We start from the raw sequence: 26,862 nt of genomic DNA on the forward strand, positions 1-26,862 counted from the left end.
AGGCGTGAATTTTCATATGCATTGGCTCGCCATTCATCTAGCTCGTTCAGCTGCATCAACCTGTTTTTTCTTGCAAGTTCGGGATCAAGGTATAGAAATTTAATAGCCCAAAAAGATTTATGCTCTAGTTCGAATGGTAGATGACAACTTTTTCCATAAACAAGTCTGTAAGGTGATGTCCCTATAGGAGTCTTAAAAGTAGTTCTGTAAGCCCATAAGGCATCGTCTACTTTTGTTGCCCAGTCTTTTCTGTTTGACTTTACTATTTTTTCAAGGATCCGTTTGAGTTCTCGGTTTGCTACTTCAACTTGTCCATTAGTTTGAGGATGGTATGGGGTGGCTGTTCTATGATGAACTCCGTATTTCTTAAGGGTTTTTTGACATTGGGTATTACAAAAAAGAGTGCCTCTGTCACTGATAGTTGCTCTAGGTGTTCTGAATCTCGAGAAGAGTTTTTTAAGGAAACGTACTACCACTCTAGCATCATTAGTAGGTAGAGCTTGGGCTTCTACCCATTTGGACATATAGTTAACTGCTACTAAGATGTATATATTTCCAAATGAACTGGGGAATGGACCCATGAAATCGATACCCCAAACATCAAATATTTCACAAGAAAGCATATAGTTTTGAGGCATTTTATCATGTTTAGATATGTTAGCTATCCGTTGGCATTTGTCACATAAAGTAACATACCTGATAGAGTCTTTGAATAACGAAGGCTAAAAACCTAATTCAAGTATTTTGTGTGTTGTCTTAGTGCCACTATAGTGTCCTCCGATTGGCCCTGAGTGGTAGTGTTCTAATATTTTTGATATTTCTAATCCTGTAACGCATCTTTTGATGACTTGATCTGAACATCTGCGAAACAAAAATGGATCGTCCCAAAAGTATTTTTTCACATCATTAAAGAATCGCCTCTTTTGCTGGTGGTTAACCCTTTTGGGATAATGTTGGCAGTTAAAAAATTCACGATGTCTGCAAACCAAGGTACCTCGGAGATAGATATAGCGAAAAATTATTCTTTAGGGAACGAATCATTTATTTCCACGTCATCTAGTTCTCTGGTATTGGATTTCTCGAGCCTGGACAGATGATCAGCCGCGAGATTTTCAGCTTCATACTTGTCTTGAATTTCCAAGTCGAATTCCTGCAATAGGAGAATCCATCGAATGAGTCGAGGTTTTGCATCGGTTTTAGTTAAAAGGTAACGAAGGGCGGAATGATTAGTGTAAGCAACAACTTTAGACAATATGAGATATGATCGAAATTTATCAAATGCAAAAACCACAGCTAGCAACTCTTTTTCCGTAGTAGTATAGTTTTCTTGTGCAGCCGTTAAGGTTTTGCTGGCATAATAGATAGGTTGAAAATGCTTGTCTCTTCGCTGTCCCAATACTGCACCTACTGCAAAATCACTCGCATCACACATTAGTTCAAATGACAAGTTCCAATCAGGTGCAATTATGATTGGAGCATTAATTAATTTATCCTTTAAAGTATTAAATGCTTCTAAACATTCCTGATCGAAGTTAAAAGGTATATCTTTTTCTAGCAATTTAATTAAAGGCTTAGCTATTTTAGAAAAATCATTAATAAATCTTCTATAAAAACCAGCATGTGCTAAAAAGCTTCTAATAGCCTTAACTGAACTAGGGGGTGGTAATTTTTCGATTGTTTCTATTTTAGATTTATCCACCTCAATCCCTTTACTAGAAATTTTATGCCATAATACAATACCTTCTTGAACCATGAAGTGACATTTCTCCCGGTTAAGCACAAGGTTTGTTTCCTCACATCTTATTAAAACTCGTTTTAAATTTTTAAGGCAGACATGGAAAGAGTTACCGAATACCGAAAAATCATCCATGAAGACTTCCATGATATCTTCCACGAGTTTGTCGAATATGGCTATCATACAGCGCTAAAAAGTGGTAGGAGCATTACATAATCCAAAAAGGATTCTACGATAAGCGAACATACCATATAGGCATGTGAATGTCATCTTTTCATGATCTTCAAGAGCTATTGGGATTTGGAAGTAACCAGAGAGTCCATCTAGAAGGCAGTAATGCATGTGTCTGGATAATTTTTCTAACATTTGGTCAATGAATGGTAAGGGGAAGTGATCTTTTCTTGTGGCGTCATTCAGTTTCCTTGTTGGTCACAACTGTCATGCCTCCTTTCTTGGGGACAACCTGCATTGGACTTACCCAAGAACTATCAGAAATAGGATAAATAATTCTAGTATCTAGAAGTTTAATTACCTCAGCTTTTACACCTTCCTTCATGTTAGGTTCAAACGTCTTTGAGCTTGCACACACAATTTGTATTCATCTTCCATCAAAATTTTGTGGGTGCAAAAAGAAGGGTTGATTCCTTTAATGTCAGAAATTTTCCACGCTATGGCCTTCTTATGTTCTTTTAATACTTTTATTAATTCCTCTTTCTCCTTGGGTTGCAAATTAGAAGCAATAATAACTGGTAATGTAGAATTATTTCCAAGGAATGCGTATTCTAAATGGTTTGGTAATTGTTTAAGTTCTAGTTTGGGAGGCTCCTCAATAGAGGGTTTTTGCTTAAGTTCATCATTTATCTTAATACCCTCATATTCTACTTGTCTTGACGAATGGTCATTAGGTTCCTCACCTATCTCCTCGTCTTAAGCTGGATACTGTCCCTTCGTCTCCTCTTGTACAATTTCCTGAAAAGAGTCTTGAGTAAAATGATCAATAGAGTCAATTTCATGAATCATCATGTTCCCTAGAGAATCTCATAGCATCATAAATTTTAAAGATCATCTCCTCGTCACCTACTCTAAGTACCAATTTACCGTCACCCACATCAATCACAGCTCTAGTAGTGGCTAGAAATGGGCGCCCTAAAATTAAGGGTACTTCCACATCTTCATCCACGTCAAGCACAACAAAATCAATAGGGAATGTAAATTTATCTACTTTTATAAGTACGTCTTCTATAATACCCCTAGGGTATTTAACAGATCTATTAGCTAATTGAATACTCATCCTAGTAGGTTTAGGTTCCCCAAGACCGAGTTGTTTGAACATTTTATATGGCATCAAATTAACATTAGCGCCTAAATCAGCTAGTGCTTTTTCAATATTCAGTTTACCAATTAAGCAAGGGATAGTAAAACTTCCTGGATCTTTTAGTTTGGTTGGCAGCTTGTTTTGGAGTATGGCGGAGCACTCCTAGTTGAGTTCTACTGTAGATAAATCCTCGAACTTCCTTTTATTTGTTAGAAGCTCCTTTAAAAATTTTGCATAGGTAGGCATCTGCGAGATGGCTTCAACAAAAGGTAAGGTAATATGTAATTGCTTAAAAAGTTCAAGAAACTTACCGAATTGTGCATCAATGCTATCTTTTTTTAATTTTGCTGGATATGGAACCGGTGGTGTATATTCCTCCTGCACTAGTTTGTCACTATTTTCGGGTTTTTCTTCCCTCCTTTCGCTTTCCACGGCTTCTTGTGATAACTTCTTTTCAGATTCCGCTAACACTTTCCCACTACTTAGTGTAACTGCTTTGACATGCTCTCTTGATTTGGTATTACTAAGTAAATTTCCTAGTGGTCTTTCCAAGATTAGTTTGGAAAGTTGGCTTATCTGAGTTTCGATTCCTTGGATCGATGCTTGTTGATTTTTAAGTGCTATCTCAGTGTTCTGAAAATAGGTTTCTGACACTGATATGAACTTTGAGAGCATCTCTTCAAGATTTGGCTTCTTTTCCTGTTGGTAGGGTGGTTGTTGGTAGCCCGGAGGATGTTGTGGCTTTTGATTCCCTTGACCACCCCAGGAGAAAATTGGGTGGTTCCTTCAACCTGCATTATAAGTATTACTGTATGGGTTATTTTGAGATCGAAAGTTTTTTTTACCCATATAGTTGACTTGTTCCTCTTCGGTTGTAGGATTGAAGGATTGATATTCTTTATGCACACCTCCTCCACTTGAGTCACACCTCATTACTGGATGTACTTGCGTAGAACCAAGTAAACCATCAATCTTTTTATTGACAAGTTCTACCTGATTTGACAGCATAGTAACTGAGTCGACGTTATATACGTCGGCTGCTTTTGTTGGCTTAGTCCTCATGGCTTGCCACTGATAATTATTCAGTGACATTTCTTCAATGAATTCATAAGCCTCTTAAGGTGTTTTTTTGTTGATGGTTCCGCCAGTAGCTGCGTCAACCATTTGCCGAGTTGAGGAATTCAGACCATTGTGGAATGTTTGTACTTGAAGCCAAAGCAGTAACCCATGGTGAGGGCACCTTCTCAGCAAGTCCTTTATCTCTCCCATGCATCGTAAAGTGTTTCTAAATCCATCTGCACAAAAGAAAAGATATCACTACGTAATTTAGCCGTTTTAGCCGGCGGAAAATATTTTAGTAAATATTTTTCGGTCATTTGTTCCCAAGTAGTGTAACGCCCCCGTACTTGAGACCGTTTCTGGAGTCGAACACGAGGTGTTAACGGACTTAATTCATTCATTTACACAGTTCATTTTAAAATTTCCAGATAAGCTGGATAACTGCATCACTGTCACCTTAAAAATGATATCTCGAGTTCCAAAACTTGAAAGCCGATTCCGTAAATTTTTCCTGAAACTATACTCATATGTCCATCTACAAATTTGTTTCTAGAATTTTTGGTCTAGCCAATTAGTACAGTTTATTAGTTAAAGTCTCCCCTGTTTCAGGGTTTGACTACTCTGACCTTCATGCATTACGACTTAGATATCTTCCTGTACAGAGCTTAAATACTTATGTAGTTTGTTTCTAATGAAACTATACTCAAAAAGGAATCTATACATATAAATCATGACTTCTAATTGTCTCTGGTTAATTTATGGTAAATTTTCAAAGTCAGAACAGGGGATCCAGTAATCGCTCTGGCCCTATTTCACAAAAACTTAAACATCTCATAAAATACGGCTCATATGGTTGTTTCGCTTCTTCCATATGAAAATAGACTCATCAAGATTCGATTACATAATTTATTCATTATTTAATTACATTTATACTATTTTTAGTGATTTTTCAAACTCACATCACTGCTGCTGTCAGCATCTATTTTAAGGCTGATTTTACCTATTTCATAGTTTCCATGATTCAACTAGCCATTTAACATACATACAACCAAATATGATCGTGATTAACCATTCCAATGGCTAATCATTGCCAAGCATTTCCACACTTCTCAATAACCATATATATATATACAAAATGATTATAACGCTATGCTCAAAATATATAAGCCATTTTCGCATGGGCAACCGAATATATACAATACCAAAAAGGTACTTAATTAACAACGAAGGTCAATCCTATACATGCCGTTGTCAAAGTTTAACTAAAAGAGTACCAAAAGGGCTTAGATAGTGTGGACGACTTTGACTTTGACAATCCCGAGTCCGATAGCTGACGAACAAAATCTATAAAAGAGAATCAAAGAAATGAATAAGCATTTAATGCTTAGTAAGTTTTGAGTAATGAAATTAGTTACGACTAAAGTATAACGTTCATATGGCTAAATGAATAATTTCATATATGCATATTCTCAAAATCATACTTACTCCACGCTTCAATAATATATTCATACACAAGGTATCAAACCTAACTAAAGGCTGAAAGTTCGTTAATCAATTGAGCGAATACTATTTAATTGGAATCGACTTTTCCGAAGCATATACGAAACATACCTTATCGTTTGGATTTTATGAGCGTATTAATTGAAATTATTACAGCAAGGTCGCTCACTTCCAAACCCAAGTACCTTGATTTAGCGGATATAGCAACTCGCACAAATGCCTTGGTCTTAGCAGGATATAGTCACTAGCACAAATGCCTTGAGACTTAGCCGGATATAGTCACTAGCACAAATGCCTTCGGGACTTAGCCCGGATATCATTCAATAATCATGCACAAATATCAATAAATCATGACACATCCATATTTCATTTTCATTACTAAAGCTCAAACACAAGACACTTATCAAACCTTACCAATTTCGGCTCAATAGCCACATACAAAGAGCATGATTTTGATTGGCTTTATAACATGATCTCTATACACATTCGCTACCGTCATAGGTATAAACTAATCACCTCAATATATAATTCAAGTAGAATCATTATATCACCATTTATTTGTTATGCTTATATGTCATGACTTAATCAAATCATAAACTAAGTTTCATTACTCAAGACTTACCTCGGATGTTGTCGAATGATTTACGGCTATTCGATCACTTTTTCCTTTCCCTTATCCAACTTTGCTCCTCTAGGCTCTTGAGCTAAATCAAACAATTTACTTCCCAAATTAAACATAGTCATACGACATCCATATACATTTTATACTAGCGAAATGTACCATCAAGATATACTTTACTCAAATAATTTACCTTGGCGAACATGTATAATGTTTTGTAGCTTAATAAATTTAACATACATTATGTATTTATAATATTTGTGCAGCCAATTATCCATGGTCATACACACACAATCAAAATAAATACCAAATTTTCATATCCTTTATGCCCTAAGCCGAATACACTTGTCATGTTCACCTACATTTTCAAGTACAACATTCTCATATTCGGCATTAGTATCAAGCATAATAGCCAATTCTTCCCACCTTGAATCTATGCATCTATTTAATCATAGTTTGTTCAAGCACTCATACAACAAGATACATCCAATTTAACAAGAAACAAAACCTTATTTCTCCATAGCTACTATGGCGAAAGTTCTAGGCATCTCAATACCGAAATTTTTAACATGGGTTGCCTAAAGAACTTGGTGATGAGTTCAAATTAATCTAACATTTCAAGCAACTTAACACATCCATATAACTAAAAATTCTAAGTTTAAACACAATACAACATTTTAGCACCATGGTCGAATACTTCATGAAGTTGTTAAGACCCATCCTTTTTATTAAGCACTCAAACTCAATCATCTTCATGCCTCATCACCACAACATCAAACACCAACTAAGAAGACAACACCCATGGCCGAGTATCATCTCCATCAAATAGCAAAAGAATTTAAACCAACATCTAAAAATATGCATGAATTTCATGGAATAACATCAAACATACCTCTTCCTAAACATCAACCAACCGAACATGAAGCAGGAGAATCCTCTTCTTCTTCCTTCCTCAAGTCACGGCAATGGGGGAGCATGGATGAGACAACTTTGTTTTCATCACCCCTCCCTTTCCATTACTTTATTACTAACCTTTTATTTTATTATTTCTAACATAAAACATTAACACAAAATGTTTATAATATGCTTTAACCCATAGCATGGTTGGCCACCATCTTTGTAACACCCCGAACCCGAGATCATCGCCGGTGTCGGACACGAGGGGTTAACAAGCCAAATCCACATATTTCACCCACCAATTTGACATTTCCAGACAGGCTGGAAAACTGCGTCACTGTCACCTTAAAAATCATATCTCGAGTTTCAAAACTCGGAAACTGATTCCGTAAATTTTCCCTGAATTTAGACTCATATATCTATCCATGGATTTATTTCTAGAATTTTTGGTCGGGCCAATTGGTACAGTTTATTAGTTAAAGTCACCCATGTTACAGGGATTGACTGCTCTGACCTTCGCGCGTTACAACTTGAATATCTCTCTGTACAGGGCTTTAATACTGGTGCCGTTTGTTTCTAATAAAACTAGACTCAAAATGTAATCTGTACATATAAGGCATGACTCCTAATTCTTTCTGGATAATTTATAATAGATTTTTAAAGTTGCGACAGGGGACCCAGAAACCGTTCTGGCCCTATCTCACAATAGCTTTAATATCTCTTAACATGTAACTCCTATGACCGTTTCGTTTCTTCCACATGAAAGTAGACTCATTAAGGTTCATTTACATAATTTATTCATTATTTAATACCATTCCTACAAATTTTGGTGATTTTTCAAAACCACACCACTGCTGCTGCCAGCATCTGTTTTCAAAGTAACCATTACCTATTTCATGATTTCCACGATTCAAATGGCCCTTTTTGCACACATAGCACAAAGTGTGATTATGATTACCATTCAATGGCTAATCCTTTCAAACAATTTCATACCCCATAATGATTATCATACAAACTATTATAGAATCATACTAAAACGATATAAGCCATTTTCGCATGGCTATCCAAGCTTACACAAAACCGAAAGGTACATGACCTTCAACATTAGGGTAGTCCTATACATGCCATTTCAAAGTTCAACCAAAATTATACCAAAATGGAGGCTTTGATAGTGTAGATGACTTCAACTTTAATGATCCCGAATCCGCTTGCTACCGAGCAAAATCTATAAAACAGAGAGCCAAAGCAGCGGAGTAAGCATTTTTATGCTTAGTAAGTCTCAAGCAATAAAATCAGCTTTAACCAAAGCATTACATTCACATAGCCAAATGAATCATTTCATTAATACACATTCACATAATCATACTTACTTCACCATCCCAACTCTTATGTTCATACACAAATAACGGCTTCGTTAAGGCCGATAACTCGTTCCATCATAGGAGCGAATATTCATACGCTCTTACTCCTAGCGCATAAAGCACACACAACACATACCTTGTTATTGGGAAGTTTCACAAGTGCATTAGCTAAAATTTTCCAGCAAGCTTATAATTTTCAAATCACATACCTTGAGTTTAACCGGATATAGCTACTCGTTCAAACGCCTTGGGACATAGCCCGTTATGGTAACCACACAAAGGCCTTGGGACTTAACTCAATTTCACAAATTGCACAAATGCCTTGGTCTTAGCCGGATGTAGTCACTAGCACAATTGCCTTGAGTCTTAACCGGATGTAATTACAAGCATAAATGTCTTGGGACTTAGCCGGATATCATTCAATTGCTCATGCACACATATACATCAATAATCATTTCCCATTCATATTTCATTTTCGTTACTAAGGCTCAAACACAAACATATCACTAGCATAATCGCCTTGAACTTAGCCCGTATCATTCAAATACTCATACACACATAAATCAATAGTCATTACACATCAATTTTTCATTTCACATAATTCGAGTAGGGTCATTTCTTGAGGACTTACCTCGGATGTTGTCGAACGGCTTTGACGGCTATTCGATCACTTTTTCCTTCCCTTATCCAATTGTGGCCCTCTAAGCTCTTGAGCTAATTCAAAAAATTCAATTTATTAAAGTCTCGCTTGCTAGCCTTGGCGAATACACATATCATTGATTCAACATCACATAACTAAGCACTTTAGTCAATTTTCTTTAATTACGCACACATTCGGCCTTAGCTCACAACAAGGTAGCCGATTACCTAAGTCAAGAATAGGCATCATTAAGCTTGCCTCTAACCGAATGCATGCACAATAATTCCCCTCATGTGGCCGATTATGCTTAGTCATTCTTGCATAAAATCAAAATAAATTGCAAGATTTTCACATCATATGTGTACTAGGCGAATGTACATGCAAATTTCACAACATTCTTCAACAAACTTCTTCTTTAAACAACATATTCATCACTTTCTTCATAATCAAAATATCATGTGCAATCATATATACACATATAAGTGCAAGGCGAATTTCAAGGTGTCCATAGCCATCCAAAACACAAATTTTAACTAACATGCAAGAAGCATGAACCATGCTCATGAATGCATCATGGTGAATACATCACAATCATGCCCTTTCAACTTCAATCATGGTTAAACAAAAAAAACTCAATGTCTTACTTAAAATTGGTACAAAGAAGTTTCAAGAGTAGTCAATCCATCATTGCATGCATCATTAGCAAGCTTCACATTTAGCATGCAATGGCTTTAACACAATAACAACTTTGGCCAAATGCCATTTCCATGGCATAACAAGGATTTGAACCATGGCTAACATGCACATCAAGTTAGCAACCAAAACATGCATGAAACTCCTAACACAACCTCATACATACCTTAATCTTGATGCAAATTTAGCCAAATCTCCTTCTAGATCTCTTCTAAACCAAGCATGAAGCAAAAATCCTATCTCCTCCCTTAGTATTTTCGGCCAAAAGGAAAGAACAAGGATGAACAATTTTTTCTTGTTTTTATTTCACTTGCACGCAATGGGGAAAGGATGAGCTATTTTTTGATTTTTTTGTTTCTCATCCAACATCATTAATTATTTTATCATTTAATTTATCATGCATTAACAAAACATGTTTCAACATGTTTTCTTTGCCCATAAACCATGTCATGGCCGGCCACTAGCTTGTTTTGGGGAAATTTGACATGCAAGTCCATAGTTTTGCATGCATGCTTTAATTAGTCATCACACATTTCCTATCGTACTTTCAAAGTTCACTACTAAGTCCCTTCTAGTGAAATTCACCTTTATAACACTAAATCAATCATCAAAATGTCACACATGAGCACACACATATTATAGGCATCAAAATAAACTTTAAATTATTTTTATGCCTCGGTTTTGTGGTGCCGAAACCACATCCCGACTAGGGTCAATTTTGGGTTGTCACAACTCTCCCCCACTTAAGAAATTTTCGTCCCGAAAATCTTACCGTAAATAGGGTTGGGTATCGCTCTTTCATAGAGTTCTCGGTTTCCCAAGTAGCTTCTTCTATCCCGTGTTTGAGCCATAACACTTTCACTAGTGGAACCCGCTTGTTTCGCAACTCTTTCACTTCACGTGCGGATACTGAATCGGTTCTTCCTCATAACTCATATTGGCTTGAATTTCAACTTCGATGGATCAATCACGTGCGATGGATCGATCTATAGCGTCGAAGCATTGAAACTTGGAAGACGTTGTGAATCTTTTCGAGTTCGGGGCAAAATCAAGCGATACATAATCGGGCCAACTCGTTCGGAGATTTAAATGCGGCCCAATGAATCTCGGGCTCAACTTGCCCTTACGGTAGAATCGAGTATCTTTTCCACGGCGAAACTTTAAGAAACACTTTATCTCCCACGATACTCAATGTCCTTTCATTTCAAATCCGCGTCGACTTCGACGATCGGAGGCTATTTTTAGACTTTCACGGATTACTTTTACTTTCATTCAGCATCTTTAATCAAATCCACTCAAAATTTTGTTTTCACCGAGCTCGGTCCAAAACAATGGTGTACGGCATTTACGCCCGTACAAAGCCTCGTAAGGCGCCATCTTAATACTTGATTGAAAACTATTGTTGTGGCGAATTCAATCAAAGGTAGGTACCGTTCCCATGAACCATCGAACTCGAGGATGCAACATCTCAACATATCCTCAAGTATCTGAATTATCCGCTCGGATTGACCATCGGTTTGGGGTGAAAGGCGGTCTTTGAAATGCAACTTGGTACCCAAAGCTTCTTGCAATTTCTTCCAAAATCGCGAGGTGAACCTCGGATCTCTATCCGACACAATGTAATCGGTACCCGTGTAATCTCACAACTGAGAAACGTACAATTCAGCTAGTTTATCCAATGAAAAATCCGTACACACAGGGATAAAGTGAGCCGACTTAGTCAATCTATCAACAACAACCCAAATCGTATCCTTCTTACTTGCTGACAATGGTAGTCCGGACACAAAGTCCATTGTGACTCGATCCCATTTCCACTCGGGTATCGTGATCGGCTGAAGTAATCCTGAAGGCACTTGATGTTCCGCTTTCACTTGTTGACATATTAAACATCTCGAAACAAAGTCGGAGATGTCTCATTTCATACCATGCCACCAAAACCGACGTTTCAAATCATTGTACATCGTCGTACTCCCCGGGTGGATTGCCATTCGGCTACAATGGGCTTCGTTCAGAATTATCGAAATAAGTTCAATTCCTTGGAACACACAGACGACTTCAACCTCAAACAATCGTCATCATCGATCCAAACTCCGATTCCTTGTTCGGAACACACTCGACCCGTTTTGCAACCAACTCATCGTCGACCTTCTGAGCTTCACAAATTTGATGTATCAATAATGGTTTGGCTTTAAATTCAGCTACTAACACGTTGTCGGATCGAACGGACAAGTGCACATTCATCGCTCGTAAAGCGAATAATGATTTACGACTCAAGGCATCCGCAACCACATTCGCCTTTCTCGGGTGATAGTCAATGACCAGCTCATAATCCTTTAACAGCTCGAGCCAACGTCTTTGTCGCAGATTTAAGTCTCTTTGGGTCATCAAATATTTGAGACTTTTGTGATCCGAGTACACATGGCACCTCTCACCAAATAAGTAATGTCGCCAAATCTTCAAGGCGAATACGATGGCAGCCAATTCGAGATCATGGGTCGGATAATTTTTCTCGTGTGGCTTTAATTGCCTCGACGCATAGGCCACAACTCGACCTTCTTGCATCAATACGCAACCTAACCCAAGTAGGGAGGCGTCACTATAGATGACAAACTCTTTGCCAGATTCGGGTTGCACTAGAATTTGGGCTTCAGTCAAATAAGTTTTCAGTTGGTCGAAACTTTTCTGACATTTCTCCGTCCATTCGAACTTAACATCCTTTTGGAGTAGCTTCGTCATCGGCGTGGCTATCTTTTAGAAACCTTTACAAATCATCGGTAATAACCTAAGCCCAAAAAGCTCGAACCTCGTTAATATTTCTGAGGCTTCCAATTAAGTATGGCTGAAATTTTATTCGAATTCGACTCGAATACGCGATCACGAGATACCACATGACCCAAGAAGCTAACCTCTCTTAACCGAACTCACACTTCTTGAACTTAGCATAGAATTGCTTATCCCATAAAATTTGCGGCACTAACCTCGGTGTTCAAGATGTTCGGTCTCATTTCTTGAATAGACCAAGATGTCATCAATGAACACGACTACGAATCGATCCAAATATGGTCGAAGATCCGATTCATTAAATCCATAAATACCGCAGGGCATTAGTAAGCCCAAATGGCATCACTAGGAACTCATAGTGACCATATCTCGCTCAAGGCGGTCTTGGAGTGCGTCCAGAATCTCGAATTCGCAATTGATAATAGCCCGATCTCAAATCTATTTTCAAGAACAACGAGGCTCCTTCGTTGATCGAACAAGTCATCGATCGCTGATAACAGATATTTGTTCTTTATCGTCGCTTTATTAAGGTGACGATAGTCGATCTACAACCTCATGGTTTCATCCTTCTTTTCACAAACAACACCGGGCGCACCCAAGGCGAAAAACTTCGGCGAGCAAAACCTCTATCCACCAATTCTTGCAATCGAGCTTTCAACTCCTTTAATTTCGTTGGTGCCATACGATACGGAGCTATCAAAATTGGAGTGGTACCGGTACCAATTCGATGCCAAATTCTATTTCCGAACAGTGGTAAACCCGCAATTCTTGAGGAAAACATCCGGGTATTCACAAACCACCGCATCGATTCGGTTTCTTTTCGATTCCTTGTCATCGAGCACATACGCAAGGTACGCTTCGCACCCTTTTCTTACATATTTCCGGGCCAACATTGCGATATTACATTTGGTAACCCCTTTAAGTCCGTAGACTCAACCCGAATTATCTCGTTATTCGCGCACCTCAAATCGATAGTCTTGCTTTTGCAATTTACAACCGCATCGTGCATGGTCAACCAATCCAAACCAAGAATAACGTCAATTCATCGAACGGCAAAAGCATCAAGTCCGCGGGAAACAAGAACCTCGGAACACTAGGGACTTTTCTTGCACACTTTGTTGACAAGCACGTAATGACCCAAGGGTTTGACACCGAATTACAAACTCGATGAGACTCAATAGGCAAAGTCTTCTTTGGATGCTAAGGTTTCACATATATAAGAATGAGTAGAACCGGGGTCAATCAAAGCAATCATATTAGTATTGAAAAGAGTGAAAGTACCGGTAATGACATCCGGTGAGGCGGCATCCTCGCGTCGGCGTGTGGCATAAGTCCTAGCAGAGCACGAGCCTCGGATCGATGGTAGCATCTCTAGATCCTCTCGACCGCCACTAACATTGCCCACATTTCTAGGTGGCCTACCTCGGCGATGGTAGCACCGGGTTTCCACTCGACTTACATTTTGTTCAAGCAACCTCGGGCAATCCTTCATAAGGTGGTCACCGATCCACACTTATAGCGAGAGCGATCACGGAACCAACAGCTCCCGAATGCCATTTGCCACAATGCGAAACTCCGCCCTCTCTCGCGATCATTTCCACCATGGCGATCGAAGTGACTCGTGTGGTCACAGAGGGTCGATCGCGTCCTCCTCTAGAAAAGCCCGCGCCTCTAGACCGGCTCACATCATCTCGAAATCTCTTGATGCTGTTGAAGAGACTTTCCGAGGACCTTTTTCGAATTCTTGGTTCCCACATCAACTTTTGTTTCTCCTTTCTAAGCTCTTGACTTTACAAGCTCGCTCAACAAGTACTACGAACTCTCGTATTTCGAGAATGCCAACGAACATCCTTATATCATCATTCAGCCCATCCTCGAAGTGTTTACACATAATAGCTTCGACGAAATGCATTCTCGCAGCGTCTGGCTAAGCCTCACAAATTTTCGTTAGTGATCGATGGCGACATAGAACCTTGCTTAAGATCAAGAAATTCCCTTCGCTTTTGGTCGATGAATCTCGATGATATACTTTTTGAACTCGGTTTGAAAGAATTCCCAAGTCACTTGCTCTCTAGGCACCACAAGTCGAGTACTCCACCAATAATAGGCGAATCGCATAGCAAGGAGATGGTACACTTTAAGCACTCATCGGTGTACAAGATAGCTCATCGAGCACCGGGATAGTGTTATCCAACCAAAATTCAGCTTGCTCGGCATCGTCGCTATCCGTAGCCTTGAATTCAGTGGCCCCATGTTTACTGAATTCATCATTGGGGCTTACTTGACCTTATTTGGTCGATTACGGAGGTATTGTAGGTGCGGGGTTGCATTAGTCGGGAATGGAGGTTGTGGAACAGTAGTGTTAGTTCGAATGTATTGGTTGAACCAATCATTCATCACACTATAAAAGGCTTGCCTAGCCTCATCATTCGGATTGTGGCCATAGGTTGAGAGTCCGCCGCCTGTCCCTTCGCTGAGCAAGCGCCACACTCTCCACATCATCAGCTATTGCTCGATTGGGAGCAGGATCCATTGCTATAAACAAACACAAATTCAAATTGTCGAAATCTCCACACTATCAATTTATCACTTAATGGCATGTATAGCTAGACCCCAAACATATTACGGTAGTCCTAGAATCGACTAAAACGTGGCTCTGGTACCAATAAAATTGTAACACCCCGAACCCGAGACCATTGCCGGTGTCGGACACGAGGGGTTAACAAGCCAAATCCACATATTTCACCCACCAATTTGACATTTCCAGACAGGCTGGAAATCTGCGTCACTGTCACTGTAAAAATCATATCTCGAGTTTCAAAACTCGGAAACTGATTCCGTAAATTTTCCCTGAATTTAGACTCATATATCCATCCATGAATTTATTTCTAGAATTTTTGGTCAGGCCAATTGGTACAGTTTATTAGTTAAAGTCACCCATGTTACAGGGATCGACTGCTCTGACCTTCGCGCATTACAACTTGAATATCTCTCTGTACAGGGCTTTAATACTGGTGCCGTTTGTTTATAATGAAACTAGACTCAAAATGGAATCTGTACATATAAGGCATGACTCCTAATACTTTCTGGATAATTTATAATAAATTTTTAAAGTTGCGACAGGGGACCCAGAAACTGTTCTGGCCCTATCTCACAATAGCTTTAATATCTCTTAACATGTAACTCCTATGACCGTTTCGTTTCTTCCACATGAAAGTAGACTCATTAAGGTTCATTTACATAATTTATTCATTATTTAATACAATTCCTACAAATTTTGGTGATTTTTCAAAACCACAACACTGCTGCTGCCAGCATCTGTTTTCAAAGTAACCATTACCTATTTCATGATTTCCACGATTCAAATGGCCCTTTTTGCACACATAGCACAAAGTGTGATTATGATTAACCATTCCAATGGCTAATCCTTTCAAAAATTTCATACCCATAATGATTATCATACAAACTATTATAGAATCATACTAAAACGATATAAGCCATTTTAGCATGGCTATCCAAGCTTACACAAACCGAAAGGTACATGACCTTCAACATTAGGGTAGTCCTATACATGCCATTTCAAAGTTCAACCAAAATTATACCAAAATGGAGGCTTTGATAGTGTAGATGACTTCGACTTTAATGATCCCGAATCCGCTTGCTACCGAGCAAAATCTATAAAACAGAGAGCCAAAGCAACGGAGTAAGCATTTTTATGCTTAGTAAGTCTCAAGCAATAAAATCAGCTTTAACCAAAGCATTACATTCACATAGCCAAATGAATCATTTCATTAATACACATTCACATAATCATACTTACTTCACCATCCCAACTCTTATGTTCATTCACAAATAACGACTTCGTTAAGGCCGATAACTCGTTCCATCATAGGAGCGAATATTCATACGCTCTTACTCCTAGCGCATAAAGCACACACAACACATACCTTGTTATTGGGAAGTTTCACAAGTGCATTAGCTAAAATTTTCCAGCAAGCTTATAATTTTCAAATCACATACCTTGAGTTTAACCGGATATAGCTACTCGTTCAAACGCCTTGGGACATAGCCCGGTTATGGTAACCCGCACAAAGGCCTTGGGACTTAACCCGGATTTCACAATTTGCACAAATGCCTTGGTCTTAGCCGGATGTAGTCACTAGCACAATTGCCTTGGGTCTTAACCGGATGTAATTACCAGCATAAATGTCTTGGGACTTAGCCGGATATCATTCAATTGCTCATGCACACATATACATCAATAATCATTTCCCATTCATATTTCATTTTCGTTACTAAGGCTCAAACACAAACATATCACTAGCATAATCGCCTTGAACTTAGCCCGGTATCATTCAAATACTCATACACACATAAATCAATAGTCATTACACATCAATTTTTCATTTCACATAATTCGAGTAGGGTCATTTCTTGAGGACTTACCTCGGATGTTGTCGAACGGCTTTGACGGCTATTCGATCACTTTTTCCTTCCCCTTATCCAATTGTGGCCCTCTAAGCTCTTGAGCTAATTCAAACAAATTCAATTTATTAAAGTCTCGCTTGCTAGCCTTGGCGAATACACATATCATTGATTCAACATCACATAACTAAGCACTTTAGTCAATTTTCTTTAATTACGCACACATTCGGCCTTAGCTCACAACAAGGTAGCCGATTACCTAAGTCAAGAATAGGCATCATTAAGCTTGCCTCTAACCGAATGCATGCACAATAATTCCCCTCATGTGGCCGATTATGCTTAGTCATTCTTGCATAAAATCAAAAATAAATTGCAAGATTTTCACATCATATGTGTACTAGGCCGAATGTACATGCAAATTTCACAACATTCTTCAACAAACTTCTTCTTTAAACAACATATTCATCACTTTCTTCATAATCAAAATATCATGTGCAATCATGTATACACATATAAGTGCAAGGCCGAATTTCAAGGTGTCCATAGCCATCCAAAACACAAATTTTAGCTAACATGCAAGAAGCATGAACCATGCTCATGAATGCATCATGGCCAAATACATCACAATCATGCCCTTTCAACTTCAATCATGGTTAAACAAAAAAAACTCAATGTCTTACTTAAAATTGGTACAAAGAAGTTTCAAGAGTAGTCAATCCATCATTGCATGCATCATTAGCAAGCTTCACATTTAGCATGCAATGGCTTTAACACAATAACAACTTTGGCCAAATGCCATTTCCATGGCATAACAAGGATTTGAACCATGGCTAACATGCACATCAAGTTAGCAACCAAAACATGCATGAAACTCCTAACACAACCTCATACATACCTTAATCTTGATGCAAATTTAGCCAAATCTCCTTCTAGATCTCTTCTAAACCAAGCATGAAGCAAAAATCCTATCTCCTCCCTTAGTATTTTCGGCCAAAAGGAAAGAACAAGGATGAACAATTTTTTCTTGTTTTTCTTTCACTTGCACGGCAATGGGGAAAGGATGAGCTATTTTTTGATTTTTTGTTTCTCATCCAACATCATTAATTATTTTATCATTTAATTCATCATGCATTAACAAAACATGTTTCAAAGATGTTTTCTTTGCCCATAAACCATGTCATGGCCGGCCACTAGCTTGTTTTGGGGAAATTTGACATGCAAGTCCATAGTTTTGCATGCATGCTTTAATTAGTCATCACACATTTCCCTATCGTACTTTCAAAGTTCACTACTAAGTCCCTTCTAGTGAAATTCACCTTTATAACACTAAATCAATCATCAAAAATGTCACACATGAGCACACACATATTATAGGCATCAAAATAAACTTTAAATTATTTTTATGCCTCGGTTTTGTGGTCCCGAAACCACATCCCGACTAGGGTCAATTTTGGGCTGTCACAATCTTGATTTTTTGGTTAATTTGACATGCAAACCCATCATTTTTATAACATGCATTAATAGTTCCTTATAGATTAACCTATCACATTTCAAAAGTGTCACACATAAGTCCTATTAACTAAATTCACATGCAATCGACTAAATCGAAGCTTAAAACTTTCACACATTCATATTCACATATTTTAGACAATAAATATCATATTAAAATACTTCGGTGACTCGGTTTAGTGGTCCCGAAACCACTTTCTGACTAGGGTCAATTTAGGGCTGTCACAACTCTCCCCCACTTAAGAAATTTTCGTCCCCGAAAATCTTACCGGTAAATAGGTTTGGGTATCGTTCTTTCATGGAGTTCTCAGTTTCCCAAGTAGCTTCTTCGATCCTATTTTTGAGCCATAACACCTTTACTAACGGAACCCTTTTGTTTCGCAACTCTTTCACTTCACGAGCTAGGATACGAATCGGTTCTTCTTCATAACTCATATCGGCTTGAATTTCAACCTTGGAGGGATCTATTATGTGCGAAGGGTCGGATCTGTAACGTCGAAGCATCAAAACATGAAAAACATTGTGAATCTTCTCGAGATCAGGGGGTAAAATCAATCTATATGCCACTGGACCAACTCGTTCGGATATTTCGTACGGCCCTATGAACCTCGGACTCAGTTTGCCCTTACGGCCAAATCTGAGTATCTTTTTCCAAGGTAAAACTTTAAGAAATTCTTTGTCTCCCACCTGATACTCAATATCTCTTCATTTTAAATCCAGCAGACGACTTCTCGACGATCCGATGTCGCCAAAGCTTTCACGAATTATCTTTACTTTCATTCGCATCTTTAATCAAATCAACTCCGAAAATTTTACTTTCACCGAGTTCAGTCCAAAACAATGGTGTACGGCATTTGCGACCATACAAAGCCTCGTAAGGTGCCATCTTAATACTTGATTGAAAACTATTTTTGTAAGCGAATTCAATCAAAGGTAAATACCGCTCCCATGAACCACTAAACTCAAGGATGCAACATCTCAACACATCCTCGAGTATCCGAATTATCCGCTTCGGATTGACCATCGATGCAGGGATGAAAAGCGGTGCTAAAATGCAACTTGGTACCCAAAGCTTCTTGCAATTTCTTCCAAAATCGCGATGTGAATCTCGAATCTCTATCTGACACAATAGAAATAGGTACCCCGTGTAATTTTAAAATCTGAGAAACATACAATTCAGCTAGTTTATCCAATGAGTAATCCGTACATACGGGAATAAAATGAGCCGACTTAGTCAGTCTATCAACAACAACCCAAATCGCATCTTTCTTAGTTGCCGACAATGGCAACCCAAATACAAAATCCATGGTGACTCGATCCCATTTCCATTCAGGTATCATGATCGGCTGAAGTAAACCTGTAGGCACTTGATGTTCCCCTTTCACTTGTTGACATATTAAATACTTCGAAACAAAATCGAAAATGTCTCGTTTCATACCATGCCACCAAAACTGACGTCTCAGATCGTTGTACATTTTCGTACTCCCCGGGTGAATTGACATTCGGCTACAATGAGCTTCGTTCAGAATCATCGAAATAAGTTCTGAATTTCTTGGAACACACCAACGACTTCTGAACCTCAAACAATTGTCATCATCAATTTGAAACTTTGATTCCCTATCCGAAACACATTCAGCCCGTTTTGCAACCAATTCATCATCAACTTTCTGAGCTTCACGAATTTGATGAATCAACAATGGTTTGGCCTTTAAGTCTACTACTAACACATTGTCGGATAGAATGCATAAGTGTACATTCATCGTCAGAAAGCAAACGGTGATTTACGACTTAAGGCATCCGCAACCACATTAGCCTTTCCCGGGTGATAATCAATGACAAGCTCATAATCTTTCAACAACTCAAGCCAACGCCTTTGTCGCAGATTCAAGTCTCTTTGAGTCATCAAATATTTGAGACTTTTGTGATCTGAATATACATGGAACTTCTCACCAAATAAGTAATGTCGCCATATTTTCAAAGCGAATACGATGGCAGCTAATTCGAGATCATGGGTTGGATAATTTTTCTCATGTGACTTCAATTGTCTCGACGCATAAGCTACAACTCGACCTTCTTGCATCAATACACAACCCATTTCAAGTAAGGATGCATCACCAGAGATGACAAACTCCTTGCCCGATTCGGGCCGCACTAGTCTTGAGCTTCACCAAATAAGTTTTCAATTGATCGAAACTTTTCGACATTTTTCCGTCCATTCAAACTTAACATCTTTCGAAGTAGTTTCGTTATTGGTGTGGCTATCATCGAGAAACCCTTTACAAAGCGTCCAGTAGTAACCGCAAGTCCCAAAAAGCTCGAACCTCGAAATATTTCTGGGGCTTCCGATTAAGTATGGCTGAAATTTTGTTCGGATCAACTAAAATACCCGATCGAGATACCACATGACCCAAGAAGCTCACCTCTCTTAACTAGAACTCACACTTCTTGAATTTAGCATATAACGCTTATCCGTAAAATCTGCAAACCTTTGCTCAAAGATGATCGGTTTCATTTCTCGAATAGACCAAAATATCATCGATAAACACAACTACAAACCGATCCAAAACGGTCAAGATCGATTCATCAAACCCATAAATACCGTAGGGCATTAGTGAGCCCAAACGGCATCACTAAGAACTCGTAGTGACCGTATCTCGCTCGAAAGCGCTTTGGGTATATCCAAATCTCGAATTCAAGAATCGATAATAGGCCGATCTCAAATCTATCTTTGAAAACACTAAGGCTCCCTTTAGTTGATCAAACAAATCATCAATACGCGGTAACGGATATTTATTCTTTATTGTCACTTTATTCAGCTGATGATAGTCGATGCACAACCTCATGGTTCCATCCTTCTTTTTCACAAACAATACTGGTGCACCCCAAGGTGAGAAACTCGGTCGAGCGAAACCTCTATCCGTCAACTCTTGCAACTGAGCTTTCAATTCTTTTAATTCCGTTGGTGCCATACGATACGGAGCTATCGAAATCGGTGTAGTCTCAGGTACGAGCTCAATACCAAACTCTACCTCCCGAACAGGTGGTAAACCCGGTAATTCTTCGGGAAAAACATCCGAGTATTCACAAACCACTGGTACCGATTCAAGTTTCTTTTCTGACTCTTTATTATCAAGCACGTATGCAAGGTACGCTTCACACCCCTTTTTCAGATATTTTTTAGCTAACATTGAGGATATTATTGTTGGCAATCCATTCAAAACAGTAGACTCAACTCGGATTATCTCATTATTTGCACTCCTCAAATCAATAGTCTTACTTTTGCAATTCACAACTGCATCATGTACGGTCAACCAATCCAAACCGAGAATAACATCAAATTCATCAAATGGTAAAAGCATCAAATCGGCCGGAAAGCAGGAACCTCTGATTACTAAGGGACATTTCTTACACACTTTGTCAACAAGTACATAACGACCCAAGGGATTCGACACTCTAATAACGAACTCAGTAGACTCAACAAGTAAAGTCTTACTGGATGCTAAAGTCTCACATACATAAGAATGAGTAGACCCAGGGTCAATCAAAGCAATCACATTAGTATCAAAGAGAGTGAAAGTACCGGTAATAACATCAGGCAAAGAAGCATCCTCGAGTGCACGTATAGCATAGGCTCTAGCAGGAGCACGAGCCTCAGATCTGGTGGTAACATCTCTAGATCCTCTCGGACCGCTGCTAGCATTCCCCGTATTTTTAGATGGTCTACCTCGAGCAGTAGTAGCACCCGGTTTCCCACTCTGGTTTACATTTTGTTCGGACAGTCTTGGGCAATCCTAGATAAAGTGGTCAGCTGATCCGCACTTATAACAGGAGCGGTCATGGAATCTACAACTCCCCGAATGCTATTTACCATAATACTGGCACTCTGTTCTGTCTCAACGATCATTTACAACACTGGCAACCGAAGTGACTTGTGTACTCACAGGGGGTCGATCACGATCTCGTCTAGAAAAGCCCGAAGTGTCTTTAGATCGGCCTAAATCATCTCTAAATTTCTTCGATGACTATTGAAAGGGCTTCCCCGAAGATCTCTTATGAAACTCCTTTGCTCTCATATCAGCTTTTCTTTTCTCCTTACTGAGCGCTTCGGCTTTGCAAGCTCACTCGACAAGTACAACAAACTCTCTGATTTCTAAAATGCCAACATACAGCTTTATATCATCGTTCAGTCCATCTTCAAAACGTTTACACATCATAGCTTCTGAAGAAATGCATTCTCGAGCGTACCGGCTAAGCCTTACAAACTTTCGTTCATAATCAGTAACCGACATGGAACCTTATTTAAGTTCAAGAAATTCTTTCCGTTTTTGATCAATGAATCTCTGGCTGATATACTTTTTTTGAAACTCGGTTTGGAAAAACTCCCAAGTTACTTGCTCTCTGGGCACGACAGAAATCAACGTATTCCACCAATAGTAGGAAGAATCACGTAGCAAAGAGATAGTACACTTTAGGCATTCATCGGGTGTGCAAGATAGTTCATCAAGTACCCGAATAGTATTGTCCAACCAAAATTCAGCTTGCTCGGCGTCGTCGCTGTCTGTAGCTTTAAATTCAGTAGCCCCGTGTTTTCGGATTCTATCAACTGGGGGTTTATTTAACCTTATCTGGTCAATTACAGGAGGTATCGCAGGTGCAGGGGTTGTATTAGTAAGGAATGGGGGTTGTGGAACAGCCGTATTAGTTCGAATGTATTGGTTGAACCAATCATTCATCACGCTATAAAAAGCCTGTCTAGCTTCATCATTCTGATTACTAGCAATAGGTTGAGAGTCCACCGGCGCTGTCCCTTGTGCGGGAGCAGGCGCTACACTCTCAAGATCATCAGCTACCGCTCGGTTGGGATCGGGATCCATTACTATAAATAAACACATTTTTAACTGTCAGAAATCGCCACACTATCAAGTCAACACACAATGGCATGTATAGCTAGACCCGAACGTATTACGGTAGTCCTAGAATCGACTAAACCGTGGCTCTGATACCAATAAAATTGTAATGCCCAGTACCCGAGACCGTTGCCGGAGTCGAAAACGAGGTGTTAACGGACTTAATTCATTCATTTACACAGTTCATTTTAAAATTTCCAGATAAGCTGGCTAACTGAATCACTGTCACCTTAAAAATCATATCTCGAGTTCCAAAACTCGAAAACCGATTCCGTAAATTTTTCCTGAAACTAGACTCATATTTCCATCTACAAATGTTTTTCTAGAATTTTTGGTTTATCCAATTAGTACAGTTTATTAGTTAAAGTCTCCCCTATTCCAGGGTTTGACCACTCTGACCTTCATGCATTACGACTTAGATATCTCCCTGTACAGAGCTTAAATACTTATGTCGTTTGTTTCTAATGAAACTATACTCAAAAAGGAATCTATACATATAAAGCATGACTTCTAATTGTCTCTGGTTAATTTATGGTAAATTTTCAAAGTCAGAACAAGGGATCCAGTAATCCCTCTGGCCCTGTTTCATGAAAACTTAAACATCTCATAAAATACAGCTCATATGGTCCTTTCGCTTATTCCATATGAAAATAGACTCATCAAGATTCGATTACATAATTTATTTATTATTTAATTACATTTATACTATTTTTAGTGATTTTTCAAACTCACATCACTGTTGCTGTTAGCATCTATTTTAAGGCAGATTTTACCTATTTCATAGTTTCCATGATTCAACTAGCCATTTAACATACATAGCACCAAATATGATCGTGATTAACCATTCCAATGGCTAATCATTTCCAAGCATTTCCACACTTCTCAATAACCATATATATATATACAAAATGATTATAACGCTATGCTCAAAATATATAAGCCATTTTCGCATGGCCAACCGAATATATACAATACCAAAAAGGTACTTAATTAACAACGAAGGTCAATCCTATACATGCCGTTATCAAAGTTTAACTAAAAGAGTACCAAAAGGGCTTAGATAGTGTGGACGACTTCGACTTTGACAATCCCGAGTCCGATAGCTGACGAACAAAATCTATAAAACAGAGAATCAGAGAAACAGAATAAGCATTTAATGCTTAGTAAGTTTTGAGTAATGAAATTAGTTACGACTAAGGTATAACGTTCATATGGCTAAATGAATAATTTCATATATGCATATTCTCAAAATCATACTTACTCTACGCTTCAATCAATATATTCATACACAAGGTATCAAACCTAACTAAAGGCTGAAAATTCGTTAATCAATTGAGCGAATACTATTTAATTGGAATCCACTTTTCTGAAGCATATACGAAACATACCTTTTCGTTTGGATTTTATAAGCGTATTAATTGAAATTATTACAGCAAGGTCGCTCACTTCCAAACCCAAGTACCTTCGAGATTTAGCCGGATATAGCAACTCGCACAAATGCCTTGGTCTTAGCCGGATATAGTCACTAGCACAAATGCCTTGGGACTTAGCCCGGATATAGTCACTAGCACAAATGCCTTCGGGACTTAGCCCGGATATCATTCAAATAATCATGCACAAATATCAATAAATCATGACACATCCATATTTCATTTTCATTACTAAAGCTCAAACACAAGACACTTATCAAACCTTACCAATTTCGGCTCAATAGCCACATACAAAGAGCATGATTTTGATTGGCTTTATAACATGTAACACCCCGAACCCGAGACCGTCGCCGGAGTCGAACACGAGGTGTTAATAGACTTCAAACCACTTATTGAGAATTTCCTAGACAAGCTGCCAATCTGTTTACTAGTCGCTTCAAAAATCATATCTTGAGTTTTAAAACTCGAAAATCAGTTTCGTAATTTTTCCCTGAAACTAGACTCATATGTCCATCTACATATTTTTTTCTAGAATTTTTGGTCAAGCCAATTAGTACAGTTTATTAGTTAAAGTCTCCCCTGTTGCAGGGATCGACTACACTGACCTTTGTGCGTTACAAATTGGATATCTCCCTGTACAGGGCTTCAATACTGATTCCGTTTGTTTCTATAGAAACTAGACTCAGAGAGGAATCTACACATATATGGCATGACTCCTAATTATCTCTGGTTAATTTACAATGATTTTCCAAAGTCGGAACAGGGGATCCAGAAACCGTTCTGGCCCTGTTTCACGAGAACTTTAATATCTCATAAAATACAGCTCATATGGTCGTTTTGTTTCATCCATATGAAAATAGACCCATCAAGCTTCAAGTACGTAATTTTTTTAGCTATTAATTCCACTTCTACTATTTTTAGTGATTTTTCGATCTCATATCACTGCTGCTGTCCGCAACAGTTACTGCAGTAGACTATGCCAATTTCATGAATCCTTCCTTAGCCTTACTACTCATCCATCATACGTGACACAAATTATGGCCACCTTATCAAAATTAAGGTTTCTAAGACTCGTGGCTATAGATTCTAGCATCCCACTCAAACGACCGCATAGGCCATTTTCACATGGCTTAAAGTTTACAACCCAAAATTTAACAAAACAAAATAGCTCATACATGCCAAATGTTCTCCTAAGTCGACTAAGAAGACAATACCAAAGATTGCTCACCGGTGTGATGACTTAGTTGTGATTCTGAACACCCAAAAGGAGACGAGCCCAAGGAACCTAAAATGGGTGACAAGAAAACACCGAGTGAGTTTATAACTCAAGAAGTCATAAGCATTCCACAACCATCCATTAATACAATTATCATAAAATGAAATAATGAAACAAGGCCAAATGTTCCAAACCATACCGAACTATACCATAGTTCCTTAGATCTTCGGATCAATCTCATACCAAGTCATACATTTACATTTCATATACTATTCAATAGGATATTTGAGGCAATTTCCATACATCATTTCGTTTCCGCAACAATCATGCAATCAAATGAACTTTCATCTATTCCACGATACCTTATTTACGGAATGCAATTGAAATCATCACATAGATTTAAATCTTACCAACTCCACCCGAGCATGAACATAGCATCTATTAGCCATGAACTCAAGGTACTTACTCTTTCCGCTGTCCATACTCATCTCGATAAAGTCACGCCTCCATATAAATGTTCAATCGGAGATATGTGTAGAGTTCGCACACATAGTGCTTAATACTCAATCACGCACACTTAGTGCCATATGATTCAAGCCCGCACACATAGTGCCATATAGTCCAAACTCGCACACTTAGTGCCGTACATTACAAGCTCGCACACTCGATTGCCAATCTCGCCACCGTACACATCTATTTCTCGCACACTTAGTGCAAGCAAACTTCCTACACATTTCACTATCTCTTTTCGTTCAACATTATCATCTTTTCATAC

The 26,862-nt window shown here is 38.6% G+C and overlaps 1 non-coding gene across 1 annotated transcript; it reads left to right on the forward strand.

Moving 5' to 3' along the window:
• Window positions 1-4,272: 4,272 nt before the first annotated feature.
• Window positions 4,273-4,378, forward strand: LOC128285866 (small nucleolar RNA R71). The gene has a single exon (XR_008276413.1). It is a non-coding gene; the product is annotated as a small nucleolar RNA R71 (small nucleolar RNA).
• The last annotated feature ends 22,484 nt before the right edge of the window (window positions 4,379-26,862 follow it).

Source organism: Gossypium arboreum, chromosome 12 (genome assembly GCF_025698485.1).
Source record: "Gossypium arboreum isolate Shixiya-1 chromosome 12, ASM2569848v2, whole genome shotgun sequence".
Classification (NCBI taxonomy): Eukaryota; Viridiplantae; Streptophyta; class Magnoliopsida; order Malvales; family Malvaceae; genus Gossypium; species Gossypium arboreum.